Source organism: Garra rufa, chromosome 18 (genome assembly GCF_049309525.1).
Source record: "Garra rufa chromosome 18, GarRuf1.0, whole genome shotgun sequence".
Taxonomy (NCBI): Eukaryota; Metazoa; Chordata; class Actinopteri; order Cypriniformes; family Cyprinidae; genus Garra; species Garra rufa.
The window spans coordinates 42,115,526-42,134,041 of NC_133378.1; the positions used below are offsets into that span (position 1 = coordinate 42,115,526).

At 35.2% G+C, this 18,516-nt stretch overlaps 1 long non-coding RNA gene across 1 annotated transcript; it reads right to left on the minus strand.

Annotated features, from left to right (window-relative positions):
• Positions 1–7,831: 7,831 nt before the first annotated feature.
• LOC141290445 (uncharacterized) lies at positions 7,832–9,858 on the minus strand. Its single transcript, XR_012340149.1, has 4 exons — positions 9,453–9,858; positions 9,174–9,228; positions 8,653–8,753; positions 7,832–8,093 (listed from the first exon to the last, which is right to left on the minus strand). It is a non-coding gene; the product is annotated as an uncharacterized lncRNA (long non-coding RNA).
• Between the last annotated feature and the right edge of the window lie 8,658 nt (positions 9,859–18,516).

Below are 18,516 nucleotides of genomic sequence, written 5' to 3' on the forward strand. Positions count from 1 at the left end.
CTAGCATATCGACAGAAAACAGATGGATATTTTCGAATGAAAATGATCATAATGTGTGGCTGCAGTATTGACGCTGTTATTTTCCTGTCTGTTTTTTCTTTATAGTCACTTCAGGGAACTTCCGAAAGTGATTCAAGTTTTAATTATGACAAAGATCATCAGTCAGACTCGTCTCGGTGTGTGTTTGTCCCCCTTTATATCGCCGATGTGCCAAGTTGGATCGCGCACAAAGAGACGGCGCGGGTCTGATCGCTTCATCTCAATGTGGGACAGCGGAAAGTGGCATCAGAGGGAAAGTGGATTAAAGTAGGTTCCTCTCCTCCTCCTCTCTTCCTCGTTCGCTCTCTCATGGGCGCCAGATTTTTTGGCAGGGTCACCTGAGTCCTCCGGTTGGCCACGGCTAGCAGGTAGCGAAGTTTGACGCTAACGAGACGGAGTGCGGACGCTTTGATGCCGTCCCCAGTTACTTAAACACAACAACCTTCATTAATTCACAACGACGGTCCCATCAGGTTCTCATTAACAGCGGCACAAACACTCACCGGCGCCGTTATTAAATATTAATTCTTGTGTTTCTAGGTGTTTCGGGCTCTTCCGCTGCCAAAGGCCTGATTTCCGCACGTCTCTGGGATTGATGCCGCAGGTTTGTCCCTCATGAGGGTCGGACTGTGAATATTCTGATCCTGGAGCGGTTTTGTCTGGTTTTCTGCTCTTTGTTTTATCTGTTGCAGGAGCTGAAAGTAGTTTTAAACATTTTGCTGATTATTGAGAACGTTAAACAAAAAACACCCATGCGCAGATTTGACAATGATTTGCAATATGAGAAAGAAGTCAGATTTTGTAACCAAAACAAAAAGCCTTTCTAAAATTAGCTTAAATATACTTATTTTTAGTTCTTCCCAAGAATTTAAGTTTATTCTCATATTGGCTAAAGTTGGGCTTTAGTATAAAACATCTACTTTCAAATGTTCGGGATCAGTAAGATTTTTCTGTTTTTTGAAGAAGGCTTTTTTATTCATTAAGGCGGCATTTATTTGATTAAAAATACAGAAAAATTTGTAATATTGTGAAATATTATTGCAATTTAAAATAGTGGTTTTCTATTTTAATATACTTTAAAATAGAATTTATTTCTGTGATCAAAGCTGAATTTTCAGCATCATTACTTCAGTCTTTAGTGTCACACAATACTTCAGAAATCATTCTAATATGCTGATTTATTATTAATTATCAATCAATTTATTTAAAATAGAAATCTTGTGTAACAATATGCATAGCTGTTCAAAGATTGGGGTCAGTTTTGTTTTTCTTATTCTTTGTTAGAAAGAAATTAATACTTTTATTTAACAAGGGTGCGTTAAATTGATCAAAAGTGATAGTAAAGACTTATATTGATAGAAATATTCCTATTTTGAATAAATGCTGTTCTTTTGCTTTTTATTCATCAATGAATCCATAAAAAGATTAAGCAGCACTGTTTCCAACATTGATAATAAATCAATATATTAGAATTATTCCTGAAGGATCGTGTAAGTCTGAAAACTGGAGTAATGAAGCGTTGCATTACATAAATTATATTTTAAAGTATATTAAAATAGAAAACTGTTATTTTAAATGGCAATGATATTTCATAATATTACCTTTTTTTTTTCATTTTTGATCAAATAAATTAAACTTTGATGAGCATAAGACACTATTTCAAACATTAAAAATGTTACTAAACCCAAACTTTTAAAAAGCAGTGTGTTCTTGAAGTTGTAATTATTAAATTATTTATTATTTATATGTTTTATTAAATATTAAATCAGATTAAATTTGCTTAGTAAAGATTATTTTCAGTTTCTGCCACATTTATATTTTGAAAATGACTTGATGGCAAAATTTAAAAGAAAATTCCTATTGATCAGTTTGATTTTAGTTTCCATTTTCATTGTAACTTGTTTATTTTAGTAATGTTGTTGTCTACTCATTTCATTTGTATTAGTTTTTTTTAGTTTTCAAACTATTTCTATTAATCTTTATTTCATTTTTAATCATTTTAGTCTTTCAACTTTTTTTTAGTAAGTTGCTGAGGCAAAATATAAAATTCAATTCAAGTTTTTTTTTTTTTTTTTTTTTTTTTAGTTCATTTCAGTTTAATTTTGAACATTTGTTTCCAGTAACAACATTGCTATTGACTTAGAATGTTCACACTTCAGAATCTGAACAAGATAGATTGCATCATTAGATTATTTGCATACCACACTGTGATTGATTAGTTTTCTTAAATTTATTTTCATTTATATTGACATTTGTGACCCCGGACCACAAAACCTGTCTTAAGTAGCACTATAGCCAAAAATACATTGTATAAGTCAAAATGATTGATTTTATGCCAAAAATCATTAGGATATTAAGTAAAGATCAAGTTCCATGAAGATATTTTGTAATATGCATTACTAAGAACTTAATTTGGACAAATTTAAAGGCTATTTTTTTTGCACCCTCAGATTCCAGATTTTGTTTAGATATCCTAACAAACCATGCATCAATGAAAAGCTTATTTATTATTTCTTTATTGCCTTTATTATAGCTTTCAGATGATTCAAAATTGACCCTTATGACTGGTTTTGTGGAACTACAACTTTTGAAATGTGTTCAAGAGTGTTTAATCTCTTTAGGACTCCAAGAAAGGTCTCTCTAATATATACAGGCTGTTAAAATGCTGATCAGCACTTTTGTGTTTCTGTGCAGTTTCGCTCAGAGCTCTTTCCCTCCCGAGTGTTTTCTGACGGTCTGAATGTGTTTTAAATCCACCAGTTGTTTTGGTATTTCTCTCTCTCTCTTTTCAAGACAAAGGAACGCTCTCGTCCAATCAAACGCAGCCGCTCTACTGTTCTCATTAGGAGTGGGCGGAGTCTGGCGGTTTGGAGAGAGAGTGATGGTGATTAGGACTCTTTATATTCACTCAGGCCCCAATGATCCCATCAGAACTTCAGCTGGAGACTCCAGATACGGACCGAACCCGGGAAAGAGCCTCGTCCACCCAACAGACCCAGAACCGACCCGTCTGGAGATATGGGGACGTGGACACACACACTTCACCAGGAGGTATTGCACACATGGTACACCACAATACTTCAGATTTTAACAAAAAAAAAAAAAAAAAAAAGAACAACAATTAATCAATTTGAACTATTGGAAGATTAGTTTATACTCAATTCACCCCTTTTTTATACTAAAGTGCATTATTCATCATTTTGCTGACTTTGATTGATTGTTCAGCATTTGTGTGATTGACAGACGGACTGTGACGAGTCTCTTCTGAAGCGAGATGAACAGACCACGAGTTTGAAGATGAAAGAGGTACGCATGAACAATTCAATCATTAATTCTTCATCAATAAGGTGTAAAGTTGAGCTGAAATACTCCGTATTTAGATTCTTTGTGTGTATTTTGCAGGTCATCCTGAGTTGTGAATATCTCTGTATCCTTCCTGATCTAACTTAGCAAGCACTGAATTTTAAAATCCTAAATTTTAACTTGATTTTTATATGCATTTCAGTGCAAAACTAACTCTGGTCCTTCTTTAAACCGTCTTTATTCTGAAGCAAATAGTTTATTTCTAAGCATAAATGCACATGGATTAAAGACTTTAAGATGTCTATGTCAAAAGAAGTTTACAAAAGTGATTTAATGTCCATAGAGAGGACATTAATTGTAAGTACTTTTGAGGTTTCAAATAAGTTTTTGGAGAATAAATATGTAATAATGTTCCATTGTCATTCAGTGTAACACAATATTTATGTCAAAATTCAAACAGCATGCTTATTCTGACTTGTGCATATTACAATATATAAAAGAATAAGGAAGCATATTAAATGTTATTGTGTTTGTTTTAAATGAGTACAAAATTCTTATTGACTAATGGGCAAACCTAGGATAGTGGCAAATTTTTAACTAATTAGTATTTGGGGTAAAAGTAATTAGTCGTTTAATATGTCATCAATAGATTTTTGTTATAAATATGTAACACCGAATGACATTTTAGTGGGTGTCTTCTGTAAATTAAGGAAAATTTTTTGATATTTACTTTTTGCTCAGAAAAACAAAGACAAAAATGCATTTAAAGTAAACAGAAAACTTTTTTTTTTTTTTTTTTTTGGAAAAACAACAATTTAAAGCAGTATTACACTTATTGTTTTTATGCTTAAACGCTTTTTCGTCTTTGACCCACATACTTAAATTTGAACACACTTCACTGTTATGAAAACATTAAAATTAAACAAATAAATAATTGATAAAAATGTATTGAAATTAATTTCTTTAATTATGTTTACAACTTTAACTTACCAAATTACAAAGTAAAAAAAATATTATTTATTCTGAATATTTATAATATTATTTATTCATTAGTTGTGTTTTCATGTGCAATTTATTTTTTATGTTTTCTAGAAATCTAATTCTTATATAATAATTGTTTTATGCTTAGCTGATGCAAAAAACAATTATATTTAATATTTCTTTTGTCTTCGAAAATTGAAAAAGCAGTTGACAAAGAGGCTGACAGTTATATGCATTGGCTAATTTTTGTAGCTATTTTATAACTGTATTAGAATTTGTTATTTACACTTTATGTATTGTTACGATTTGATTTATTTTAATTATTCTTTATAACATTTAATTCAAATTGGAAATCAATTATAGTTTTCTTCAGTAACTCAGATTGTGATTAAACATGAGAAATGAAAAACAAACACTCTCGTTTCACAACTTATTTTATTAATAAGTTTATTTGTTTTGAATGCATTTTTTATTATGTAATACATAAGTGAAAATGTGACCCTGGACCACAAAACCACAGAGATGCAACTATTTGAAAAGGTGCAATCTGAGTGTGCAAAAATATCTAAATACTGAGAAAATCGCCTTTAAAGTTGTCCAACTGAAGTTCTCAGCAATGCATATTACTAATCAAAAATTACCTTTTGATATATTTACAGTAGGACATTCAGTATCTTAATGGAACATGATCTTAATATCCTGATGGTTTTTGGCATAAAAGACAAATCGGTCCCACTTTACATTAGGTGGCCTTAACTACTATGTACTTACATTTAAATTAATAATTTGGTACAATGTACTTATTGTGTACATACATATTTTTACATTGTACTTTTATATTTTTAAAAACCTATATGTAATTGCATTTGTAATTAATTTCTGTAATTACCACTGTTGACCCATCCCTTACACCCTAACCCAACCTTAAACCTACCCATACCACCAAACCTGTCCCTAACCTTCCCATATCCCACCTTAATAGAAGCCAAAGTGTTTTGCAATGCAATATGACCACATTAAGTACATTGTACGTATTTTTCGATTCAAGTACATAATAGTTAAGGCCACCTAATATAAAGTGTGACCGACAAATCTATCATTTTGACCCAAACAGTGGCTATTGCAACACATATACCCCTGCTACTTAAGAATTAAGGTTTTGTCATCCAGGCTCTCAAATGTGTAAACTTTTCTCTTGATTTTCTCTTTCTGCAGGTTGTGGGTTGCACACATGCCGATTGTCCGTGTGAGGGTTTCTTGCCGGGGAGAGCTCAGATCAGGTCATGTGATCGCTGTGCTCATGGATGGGTCGTTCACGGTATGAATCCGCATGAGTGTCTGAATTCCCATCATCAGCAGTGGCGGTTCTAGACAAATTTTACTAGGGGGGCCAAGAAGGGGCCAGTGTTTAACCAGAGGGGCACATTAAAAAATGACAACAAATGATATTTAAAGATTATAAACTTTATTTTACTTTAAAATCATACAGACATTTTAGGGATGCTCATATTGACCGTTTAACCGTTAACCGACAGTAAGAATTTTAACCGATTATTAAGTGAAACGGTTTAATTTTTTTTTTTTTATACGTTTGCTGCATGGTGAAAGAAAAAATAACGTTTACTCACGGGCGCGTGTCGACACGTGCAGTGCGGCTGTTAAGACATATTTTGATGAGTACGCACCTGCTTTACCTTCTCTTAGTTTGTGTAACTGATGTAGTAGCCTATATGCAGCACGATAGCAATGGCGATATTGGGTTATCAGAGAGTGAATCCGTGAATAAATGTATTCAAATTCTGAATTAATTATAGTCTTAAAAGTGCGCGCTACCCTTACGCCACTGCGATAATGACATCAACAGAAATGTCTGTGATTGGCAGTGTTGGGTGTAACGCGTTACAAAGTAACGCGTTACTGTAATAATATTACTTTTTTCAGTAACTAGTAGTGTAAGGCATTACTCGTCTGAAAAAAGTAATATTATTACAGTTTTCCCGAGCTAGTTAGTTGCGTTACATTTGCCAGTAGCACCTTCATCACACACAAGGCACACGACAACACAGAGAACAGAAGGGAAGGGGAGGGTCGTGAATGGAACAGTGATTGGTCTGGGTTTGGCACGAGGTATCATTAAATTACCATCACCGATTGGTCGACACCCGGCAGCCAGCAGCAGAGCGGCACTTGCAAATAGAGACCTGCAAACCCGCGGGACCCAACGCAACAGAGTGCGGCGCGGGACAAAACTTGATGGACAAGTGCGTGTGCTGGTGCGGACGGGTAGAGACTCGTTTGTGTGTGTGTGTGTGCGGGATGCGGGAAATTAAAATGATTCGCGGGACTTCCGCAATATAGAAATATCTAAACATAAAATATCTAAAAAACCAAAAAATGTTATTCATCTATTCCACAAAAGCAGCAAGAACAACATATATGATTAGTAAGCGCAAGAATAGGCAGTTTCGATTTAAAATCGAATGTTTTAAAATGTAGCCATCTGCTGATTTATGGAACGCATCGCCAATCAATGGTGTTTAAGATAGAATTCACTCACTGCTCAAAAGTTTTGAACAGTGCTGAATATTGCGTGCTTACGAATCACAACACACAAAGTGTAGACATTTATGAAAGATGAATTGTGCATAATATCCATTGTGTTATAAGAGCTTTATGAGATCGCGTATGCACTGAGATGTCAGCTTTAAAGGAGCTTTGTTTGTTTGCATTCTGCCGTGGATGCACGCAGTAGGTCATGTTTGCTTTTTTGTTAAGAATAACAGTGGTTTGTGTAAGAAAAAAGTAACTAGTAATATAACTAGTAATATAACTAGTTACTTTCTCCAGGGAGTAATAAAGTAAAGTAAGGGATTACTATTTTTGAGAGTAATATCCCAGCAAACATTTGGACGTGTAATGACCGTTGAAAAGACGTCCGTCCGACACGTCCCGTCATGGTTGAAAAATAGTTCCAAAATGGAAGTTGAACCGACGTCTTTTCTGGCCGTGAATTCCACGTCTTTTCTGGCCGTGAATTCCACGTCTCTTCTGACCGTGAATTCCACGTCTCTTCAGCGTCTTCTTCTGGATGTTTATGTGGTGTGTTTATGCACAAGTGTAGGCATATAAGCCTGCATATAAAATAATCATACACTAATTGTGTTAAATCGTAAACAGGCGATTTTGACGTTTACACATCTAAACTCACAAAGGTTCTAAAAAGGGCCAAAATCGGCCCAGTCATACCGAAACGTCTAGATAGAACACGTTATAATCATGTGTAGATCAAACAACACATTACTTTACTTATACATTTAAGTACTTAATATAATTAACTGCATCTGAAAATAAGGTTAAGGTTTGATACATGCAATTATTTATAATTTATAGTTATTACAGTAACTACATGTAACAAGGTCACTGTAAAATAAAGTGTTATATTATTAACATTTTAGTAGTTCATTACAAATGATCAAAGATAACGGGATGAACTAAAGTCACAATTTATTTATCACATTTATTTTATGGTTTTAATACAAATTCACCTGGGAAACAGGAAAAATTAACATGTTCATCACGAAACAAATTCAGTTTCATAACTAAATTTAAAGAATTGAGCTGTCACAAATATCTCCCACATCTTTTTCACCCGAAAACTTATTTTTTATAACCCCCACCCCCCGCTCTTCCTGGAGCATGTTTTAGATGTTCAGCCATAGCGCCATCAATTTCCTATTCCGTTGAATTGGGGTTCCACCTCTTCACAGCATCTGAGGGAAGAAAATATGAATGTAAAAAGCAAAAAGTTAAACAAGCACTTATTTTTAAAGTGTTTTTATCTATCAAACTAATAGTACAATGCAGTCGAACAAGACTTTTCCCATCCATTTCATGAACACATTAACCTGTGATATGAGTAACATGAGAACATTATATTTTAGTGGATTTCTCTGACACTCTACATGTCACAGTATTGAGAGCTTCTCTGAGATACCAAATGATTGAATGTTTCACCAGGACCACTCCCTCTCCTTAGTCTTCAAAAAGTCTAAAAGTAATGTAGTGACACTCTTATGGAAATAAGATGATTTGTAATTATTTAAATTTGTCTAATTTTTAAACTGTGTGTCATGAATCAACATCTCAGAAAAATGTTATGCATTTCAAAACAAAGTGACGACTTAATTCGTGATGCAGGATGTTGATTTCATACATGTCCACATATGAGAACACCGGGACTAAAACATGTTAATTATGCGTTTGGACATTTCTGATAAAAACAGGCCTTTTAAATAAGACACAAGGAACATACGATGTGTCACAAATTACCTTGTATTATATTATATAAAGGTGTAGCCTTGAATGTAGCCTTCTCCAGCTGGCCACCACCCTGCATGTTGAATTTTGCCATTAAGGCATTTGACATGATTCTGCGAAATAAACGATTCAGTCATAATATTAAAATGCATTGATCAGTATTACAAATTAGCAGTACTGTGCAGCTTGCCAATTGCATGCAGTGTTAAAACATACACTTTCACAACCACTCTCTATCATGTAATAAGTGCTCTATCCCTATCCAAAGTTTTTGTGACAAGTAATGACTCATTCATTTCTTACACTAACATTATGTTTTTATATCTTGTTTTAAGTCCTACGAACAACCTGATTTAGCACAGACATTACAACTTCAACACAAAAACAGGCAATTATATAAGTAGATATAGTGTGTGACAGAATTATAGTATTACCAAAGGTTGAGGTTATTATTGTGGATACTGTTACTATTGTCATTTTTTTCTGAAATACGACACAGCAAAACACACAAACAATGCTAGGTAAATACATACCTGTTCATACACAGTCTCTGACTGACATTCGGCCAACTCTGGACAGTTGCTGAACCTAAAAGTGACACCACAATCAAAATAATGTAATAATGTTTTGAAAACTCAAGAGCAAGCAAAACAAGCAAACAAAAACAATGGTATCAATATTGGCATTAGATTATCGATAAACAACTACTTGTACCTCTAATAAAAGATTTACAAACTGACTGTTTGCAAACTTTGCTTTAATGAATTGCCCATAAATGGCCTGCGTTTCAAACACCATATAATATTCCTTACTTGCTGATGGCATGGGGTAATTATCTGGTTCCACCTATTTGAAATTGTAAAACACCAAGGCAGGCTCCACTGTCCCCTCGGATTCTGAGCTGCTGTCCTCTTCCGCTAAGGCATCAACTCTTGCCTTTCGACATCTCCACTTTCTTTGATAGTCAGAGGACATGTTTAGCAAATCTGAAATTACAAAATACTTTTAAAGCACTTATTGAAGTCAGCCATGCTCAAATTAATTTACAGATTTCAGTGAATTATTCCTGAGCTCCTTCTACAGTTTTAACATATCACAGTCTTTCATTTCATTTATTTTCAGAAATAAACTTTCAGAATGCTACATCTGAGTAGTACTTTTTAATTTAATCTTTAAACATGTTTAATCAACCGATGTGCTCTTATGTGCTGCATGTCATTGATATCAAAGCACATATATACATTTAACTATTGTTTTTTTCCCTTTTATAGCTTGCCTAATAATAAAGAAATATATATGTGTGTGTGTTTGTGTGTGTGTGTGTGTGTCAATGCATATAGTATACTGAATATATAATTTTTAATATATCTCATACAAGTCATTAACACAAACACACTTTAACATTCTGTGATAATGCTTACACATAAAACAACAAATTGAGAAAACTTAAAAATATTCGAAAGCTGGCTACTTCAACTTTTAATTTTCATAAACTTTTTATTTTGCCACTGATGAGTTTCTTTTTAGGGTTAAAAAAGACCATAGCATTAAACATTACCTTTTAGCATACTAGCTAACTTTAGCCCAAGTTAATTTAACTTGACAGTGTGCTTATACTTGCTTTTGGTTCCTCCGAGTAAAACAAGTAAAATTAAAATACATTAATTAAATATCTCAAAATGTACTTACCCATCGGTGAATTTTTAATGATTTGTAAACTCAATAAACTCTCTCCTCGTGTACGTTACGGCTCACTCCTCTTCTTCTGGTGTTTTTGGCGATTTTGCCAAACCAGCATAAAAAGATGCATTACCGCCACCTATTGATCTGGAATTTTGAGTGTACAAACTGTCATATCTCGAGATAATCTGCTGTAGAGATACCATATCGGGAGATTTGTAACAACATCTTGGCAGCAGTTTTTGCATCCAGCTCAGACTTTAAATTGTGACTTTATGAATAACTTATGTATAGCCTATAGCCTATATATATTTAATCATTAAAAACGAAATAATTAAATCATATTGTAATGTATGGGAAACTAGTGGAATAATGGGTAAATGCAGTGATTTCACACTTAACTACAATCAATTTGTGAATAGAATTTGACATAAAACAAGATGTAAAACAAATGGAAGTTTTTTAAATAAAGATTTCCGTGCTGGTTTGCATGGGTCTTAAACGTTTAAAGGACGTCAGTGGACGTCTATTAACAACCTCTTAAGAAACTACTTTGGGCACTTAAATTAATTACTGTAGTATGCCAATGTGAATGTGTATGTAAGCACAATTGCTTTTGCATATTTCATAAGGATTTTATAGAGGTTGACGATGGACTATAAATGCACGTGAAAAAGACGTCACCTGCTGGACGTCCTTTCACAACCGAATCACAACCGGGTATATTTTGAATTACACTCAGCTAAAAGTCAAAGTAACAACTTTACATGCAACCACATATAATTGTAGACATGTACAAATGCATCTGAAAGCATTTTTAAGAAATATTTTGTGTTAAATTTTTTTGCATATTTTGTCGTCCTACCGCGACTATTTTTGGCCAGGGACAGGACGTCGCCGTCGGACCAATGTTTGCTGGGATGTAATATGTAATATATTACTTTTTTGAGTAACTAACCCCAACACTGGTGATTGGCTATTGAACGCTGTGAAGTACGTTTATCCACATATGACCAGTGGATGAAAAGACCCCAACCGCAAATTGAAATGATTTTTGTGATGTGTTTTTGTCGCGGATCTAAGAGTTAACAGGCAGCGTCCCAGTCTATCCGTACAGCATGTCAACATAAGTAAAAACTAGGTACACTGAGGGATAGGCTGGCCTGCTATATATTTTTATGTCCAACGAGAAGAATAAGAACGGTACCGTTCTTCAAAGTGCATAGAAAGATTCAGTTTGTTGTATTGTCATCTTAATTAGGTAGTTATTTAATTTATAAATATTTAGTTTATAAAATAAACCTTATAAAATTAGGCCTGTTTATATTATTCTTTTTTTTTTCATTCTGATTTTCTCTGTTCTCAGAAGCGCAGCTGATGCGCGATAATTTGAGTATATATGAATGCAGTTTTTGTTGTTGCTCTCATGCTCTGTATGCTGCTGTTTGCACGTTAAAATAAAACATTTGCTTGTATTTTTTATGTATCATCACAGATAATCGTGCATTCTATTTTTATTTTAAACAAGTTTATTATTCTAATTGTATCAGTTAAGGTTAATGTTCGGATAATGAGCAGCGGTTGTCAGTCAGGAAAATTAGCTGAAATGAGCATCCCTAAAACATTTATTTTGTACAAGAGTGAGTGCAGCTGCAAAAGAGGTAAGGCCATAAAAAAATGATAAATACAGTACAGGGTACAAATACAGTGTGTCAATTCAATGTGAACAAAACTCCAGGGTACAACAAAGGGTACAACATTTTTGTTTACTGGGGCAAAAAAGGACGCTATGTCCCTTCCTCGTTTCATGATAACTATTAGAAGAAGAAGAAATTTAGGGGCATGCATTGCCTTTCGTTTTTTGCTTAGATATGATTTTCAGATTTTCTATGAAGTTTTTGGTAACACATTACAATAAGGTTCGTTAGTCAACATTAGTTAACTACATTAGTTAACATGAACTAACAATGAACTGCACGTATACAGCATGTATTAATCTTTGTTAATGTTAATTTCAACATTTACTAATACTTTATTAAATTCTTGGTAACATTAGTTCATGCACTGTGAACTAACAATGAACAGCTGTATATTTTTATTAACTAACGTTAACAAAGATTAACAAATGTAAAAGTGTTACCAAGTTTTTAAACATCTCGAGACCAGCCATTTACAAACTTGATTTCATTATCAGTGTGAAAAACAAAAGTAACACGGTTATGTGCAAGAACAACAAGTCACTCACGAGATGAAATTGTTTTGCTTACCTTCGACTCTTGCAACAGGAGAAATAAATCGTAGCTCCTCTATCCAAGAGTAGTTCTAATTGTTGCTGCAGTGTTTGTGTGAGCCGCTCTAATTTACCCATGTAAGTAGAACGATGCTTTGCATTAGTTCCGCTTTTGGCGCTCGTGTGTAAAATCATAATAAATTAATAATTTTTTTATTTGGTCAGCACGGGGGGGCCACAGGGGTGGCCAAGGACATGTCTACAGAGGCACGGGCCTCCCTTGGCCTCCGTGTAGAACCGCCACTGATCATCAGTGACTCTATCGTGTGTATTTATGTGTGTGTGTGTGTGTGTGTGTGTGTGTGTGTGTGTGCAGCGGTGGGTCAGGTGTGTGCTCCGGCTCTGCTGTGTTCGGGGCAGGTGGAGATCGTCCAGAGTAAGGTGGTGTTTGACATCAGCAGTCTGATTCTGTACGGGACGCAGGCGCTTCCTGTCCGGATGAAGATCCTGCTGGATCGGCTGTTCAGCGTCCTCACACACACACAGGTGCTCAACATCATACACACACTCGGATGGACGCTGCATGACTACGTCAGAGGATACATGCTGCAGGTGAACACACACACACACACACACACACACACACACACACACACACGGACTCACACACACACACACACACACACACACACACACACACACACGGACTCTCTCTCTCACACACACACACACACACACACACACAGGGACATTTGGCCCCCATAACGTGATGAATACCAGGTACACACACACACACACACACACACACACACACACACACACACACACACACACACACACACACACACACACACACACACACACACACACACACACACAGACTTGTAATGTTTTTTACAGAAGCCTCTTCTGCTCATCAGGGCTGCTTTTATTTGATCAAGAATACTCAGATGTTGCATGTGTTTATCCAGTCTAATCGAAGTGTGCGTCTCTCCCCGACTTTCCCAACAAAAATCCCACCCCCTCTCAGAAAATACATAAAGCTGACATTACTGAGCTATATGCGTTTAAAAGTAGCCGATTAAAACAGTACAATGGCATTGCTCAGTTCAATGTGTTTGGAAATCGGGCATTTTGTCCCGCGTCAGCATTTATTCAACAGTTAATAACGTTTATCATGTTGTATATTTTTGCACTCCAAAAAATAAAAATGAATAATAAAATAATAATAAATATTATTCTATATATATTGTGTCCAGTACTATTTAAATTACAAAGGTTAAATTGGCATCTTTATTTCAAACGACCCGACCAAGAGCGACCCGAATATCATTAAAAATATTTTTGGATGACTAGTAACCGCGGGTGACCGCAGGCACCCGCTCATTTTGGATCAACCCGCGCATCACTGGTGCAAATTTGTTTAAAATGTTTAAAAATAAACAAGAAAGCATGGATGTTAAATCGGCATATTCATCAAAATACACACAAGCTTAATACAAGTGCAGCCCGAGCCCGACGGGCAGCAGAGAGCGTGCCTTCAGCGCAGTTTGAAGAGTTGCGCAATCATGCGCACACAATAGTCTAAAGCTTGCCACAATGGGGAAGAGGGCTGGCTACTGAGTGCGATCGAAGGTCTAGAGGCCTGCCTGGTTGTGCATTAGGGATGAAATGCAAAACTGATTAACTGACTAAAATTTATAAAGGCCAAATTTATGGTGGCGCCACTGCTTGGCTGGGAGACATTTTCTAGAGTCTAGTTGTTCCAATCGTCTTCCATTATGGAGAATGCTTCTGTCAACCTTCAATGCAGCAGATTTATTTCTGAACTCTTCTCTAGATCATCGCCTTAACACAAGTCTGTCACTGAGCTCTACAGGCAGTTATCTTGGTTTTTGCTCTGATCTGCATTTTCAGCTGTTAGACCTTTTCTGAGAGGTGTGTGTCTTTCTAAATCAGACTCATTCAAATGAATTTGCCACAGTTTAACTCCACTCGAAGCAATCTAGGAGCAATATGAATGCTCCTGAGCTAAATTTCAAGTGTCCCAGAAACCTATTTTTTGCTTTGCCATTATGGAGCAGGGAGTGTAGATTGATGTGGGGGGAAAAGTAATTTAAAGCAGTTTAACATAATGCTGCAACAAAACAAAATGTGAAAAAAAAAATGAAGGGGTATGAATAATTTCACAAAGCACTGTATATGACCCCTTCAAATCTCATCCTGTAGGACTCCATGGGGAAGGTTCTGGATCGCTGGGTCACCATGAGCCCAGAGGACGAAGTCGTAACCTTGCGTCAGTTTCTCCGTTTTGGAGAAACCAAATCCATTGTGGAGCTCATGGGCGAGGACCAGCAGATGCGCCCAGAAACCCACCGCAGTCCTGCGTTCAAGCCTAGAGATAAAGCTCCCATAAGAACGCACCACTTTGAAAATCTCCCCGGAGGAAGTCTTGCTTTCCTGCAGCCGTTTCACTACATCAGTCCATCCGTAATTCCACCCTCAGCAGGTGTGGAACATCATCCTGCGACGCATAAACTACAGCGGCTTAGCAAACAGAACAACGGCGCAACCGAAATGAGATCCAGAAACAAAAAAGACACCATTCCTGAAAGGCTCATGTGTTCAACAAAACACTTGCAAAGCGAAGAAGAGTCTCCGGGAACACACGAACGCCGCAACGGCGCATATTCGAGCAAAGCTCGCGTGAGCTGCAGTGTATGCGCAAAGACGTTTTACGATAAAGGAACGCTGAAGATCCATTTCAACGCCGTGCATTTGAAGATCAAACACCGCTGTACGGTCGACGGCTGCAATATGATGTTCAGTTCACTACGCAGCCGCAACCGCCACAGCGCAAACCCCAATCCGCGATTGCACGCCGCGGTTGAACACGCTACACGCAGATTCATCGCTCAACCGCATCGACCGGTCTTAAACTTGCGCAAAACTACCTCGCCAGTTTCAACTGCGACCACCAACACTGTGTCGACTCACCATCAGATTCCAGTTATCCGTGAAGGAGGAGGGGGAGGAGCTACAGGCCATCGTGCGGCCAATCAGAATGCGGTTGAAGTCGCGCCAAAGAAGAAGTCGCGCAAGTCCAGTACGCCTTTGAAGCTTAAACGAGAAACTAACAGTGAGGGACACAATCAGTTAACACCAGGACAAAAGCTCAACAGTCTCCATGAAAACCAGTCACACATGCAATACAACCACAAACTAGTTTGTAAAATGCTGTGCGGTCGCAATAGCAGCGCTCACCTGGAAGAGATTCCAGGAGCGCATGGCGAATGGAAAGGCAGGTATCGACCTCTACTAAAGGTTAAAGAGGAGCCGTGTGAGCCCATTTGTGACTGTAGAGGTTGTCAACATAGCAGCCTGTGACTTTGACAATGTGAGATCAGAAATGATTCTAAACTGAAAAGAAACTGCTGAAGGATTTGCAGTGTTCACTTAGAACCAGTGGTGTATAAAGGACCTGAAAGCCAAACTTAAGTAAAAATACAGATATTTTACCAGAAAACGACTTTGGTAGAAGTTGAAGTCACCGTTTAGAATATTACTGGAGTAAAAGTCTTAAAATATGTGATATTTATTGTACTTAAGTACAAAAAGTATTTTTTTAATCTTAAATGTAGCTAAGAATTGAAAGTAAAAGTACAAGTAAATGCAGTTTTTTTGCAATTGCGAGTTTATATCATCCATTTTTGAGAGAAAAGTCAGAATTCTGAGTTTATATTGCAATTCTGACTTTATTTCTCACAATTGCGAGTTTATATCACCCAATTCTGAGAAAAAAGTCATAATTGTGAGATACAAACTCACATTTGTGAGAAAAAAATATTCTTACAATTGCGAGTTTATATCATCAATTTCTGAGAAAAAAAGTCAGAATTCTGAGTTTATATCTCGCAATTGCAGGTTTATATCACCTAATTCTGAGAAAATTTGGTTTTATTATGCAATTCTGGGGGGAAAAATTACAGAATTTCCTGAAAAGAAGTCAGAATTGCGAGATACAAACTTGCATTTGTGAGAAATTATTTCTCGCAATTGTGAGTTTGTATCATCAATTTCTGAGAAAAAAAGTCAGAAATCTGAGTTTATAATGCATTCCTGAAAAAAAAGTCAGAAATCTGAGGTTATGTCTGACAATTCTGACTTTATTTCTCACAATTGTGAGTTTATATCACCCAATTCAGGGAAAAAAGTCATAATTGTGAGATACAAACTCGCATTTGTGAGAAATTATTTCTCAGAATTGTGAGTTTGTATCATCAATTTCTGAGAAAAACGTCAGAAATCTGAGTTTATAATGCATTCCTGATATTTCTCACAATTGCAAATTTATATCACCCAATTCTGAGAAAAAAGTCAGAATTGGGTTTGTATTATGCAATTCTGGAGGAAAAAAATCCAGAATTTCCCAAAAAGAAGTCAGAATTGCGAGATACAAACTTGCATTTGTGAAAATCCTTTTTTAATCTTGCAATTCTGACTTTTTTCTGAGATAAAATGTCAGAATGATGAATTTATAAAGTTTTTGTTTGTCAGAGGTGAAAGAAAGAAAACTAAATTTCAATGCAAATGCAGTTTTTTTTTTTTTTTTTGAGGGAAAGGCAATATTTTTGTAAGCACACACTTCCTAGATAGAACGCAATGCTTATGTGAGATAATTTAGTTTTGCAAAATTAAAAAAAAAAAAAAAAAAATTCTCACAGTTGCGAGTTTAAGTCTCGCGGTTCTGACTGAGATCCTGACTTCTGACTATTTTGTAGTAAGTAACGAATATGCTTCGGGGAAATGTAGTAGAGTAAAAGTAAAAGTAGGCTGAAAAATAAAAGTACAGATACTTCCAAAAAATATTAAGTACTGTTATGAAGTATTATTACTTCGTTACATTACACCACTGCTTAGAACATTGTAAAGTTCACAAAGAATTACAAAGAAACAGCAAGAAGCACATTGAATTTAATGTGAAATTCTGTAGGAGAAAGACTAAATTAAAAACATAATCTCACAATCACAATTTTGCTCTCATAAACATTTTTTGCAATGTATACTACCAGTCAAAAATTTTTGAACGGTAAGATTTTAAATGTTTTAAAAGAAATATTGTTAAAAATTACAATTTTACTTTGCTTGGCAGTGGAATCTGGTAAAATATATTAAAATAGCTATTAATAAATAAGTTATAAATTACTATTAAATGCATAATTGCCAAACTAAAATTACATGCTCTAAATTGCTTTTTGCACAGATTAAACATAAACCATCTAAAATTACTCAAATTGCATAAAAATCTATTCCGAATGATACTAAATAAAATATTTTAAGTATATACAGCATCAATTGAATATAAAAGGACAAAAACTGCCAATCTGGGACATATATCTATAATGCAAAACTTTCTGCATTGGTCGCACCACATAATATTTCAGAAGTACAGAATTGGTACCTACAAACTTATGAAAACTAATTTGCCACGTCTATAAAACCTCCTCCTATGAAACTGTTTTAGAAAAAAAAACTGCATAAATAAATTAATGTTAACCTTTTTTTTTACACACTATTTTATTTCTACACTTTTATTTATCATACACTACCAGTCAAAAATGTAGTCTTCTGCTCACCAAGCCTGCATTTATTTGATCCAAAATACAGCAAAATACAGATATTTCTATCAAAGAATTAAAGAATAAAAAAAAATACTCAACTGTTTTAAATATTGATATTGATAATAATAATAATCAGCATCATCATCCGAAATGTTTTTGAGCAGCAAATCAGAATATTAGAATGATTGCTAAAGGATCATGTGACACTGAAGACTGCATTGTAATGATGCTAAAAATTCAGCTTTGAAATCACGGGAATAAATTACATTTTAAAATATATTCAAATAGAAAACCGCTATTTTAAATAGTAAAAATATTTTAAAGTTGTACTGCTTTTGCTGTACT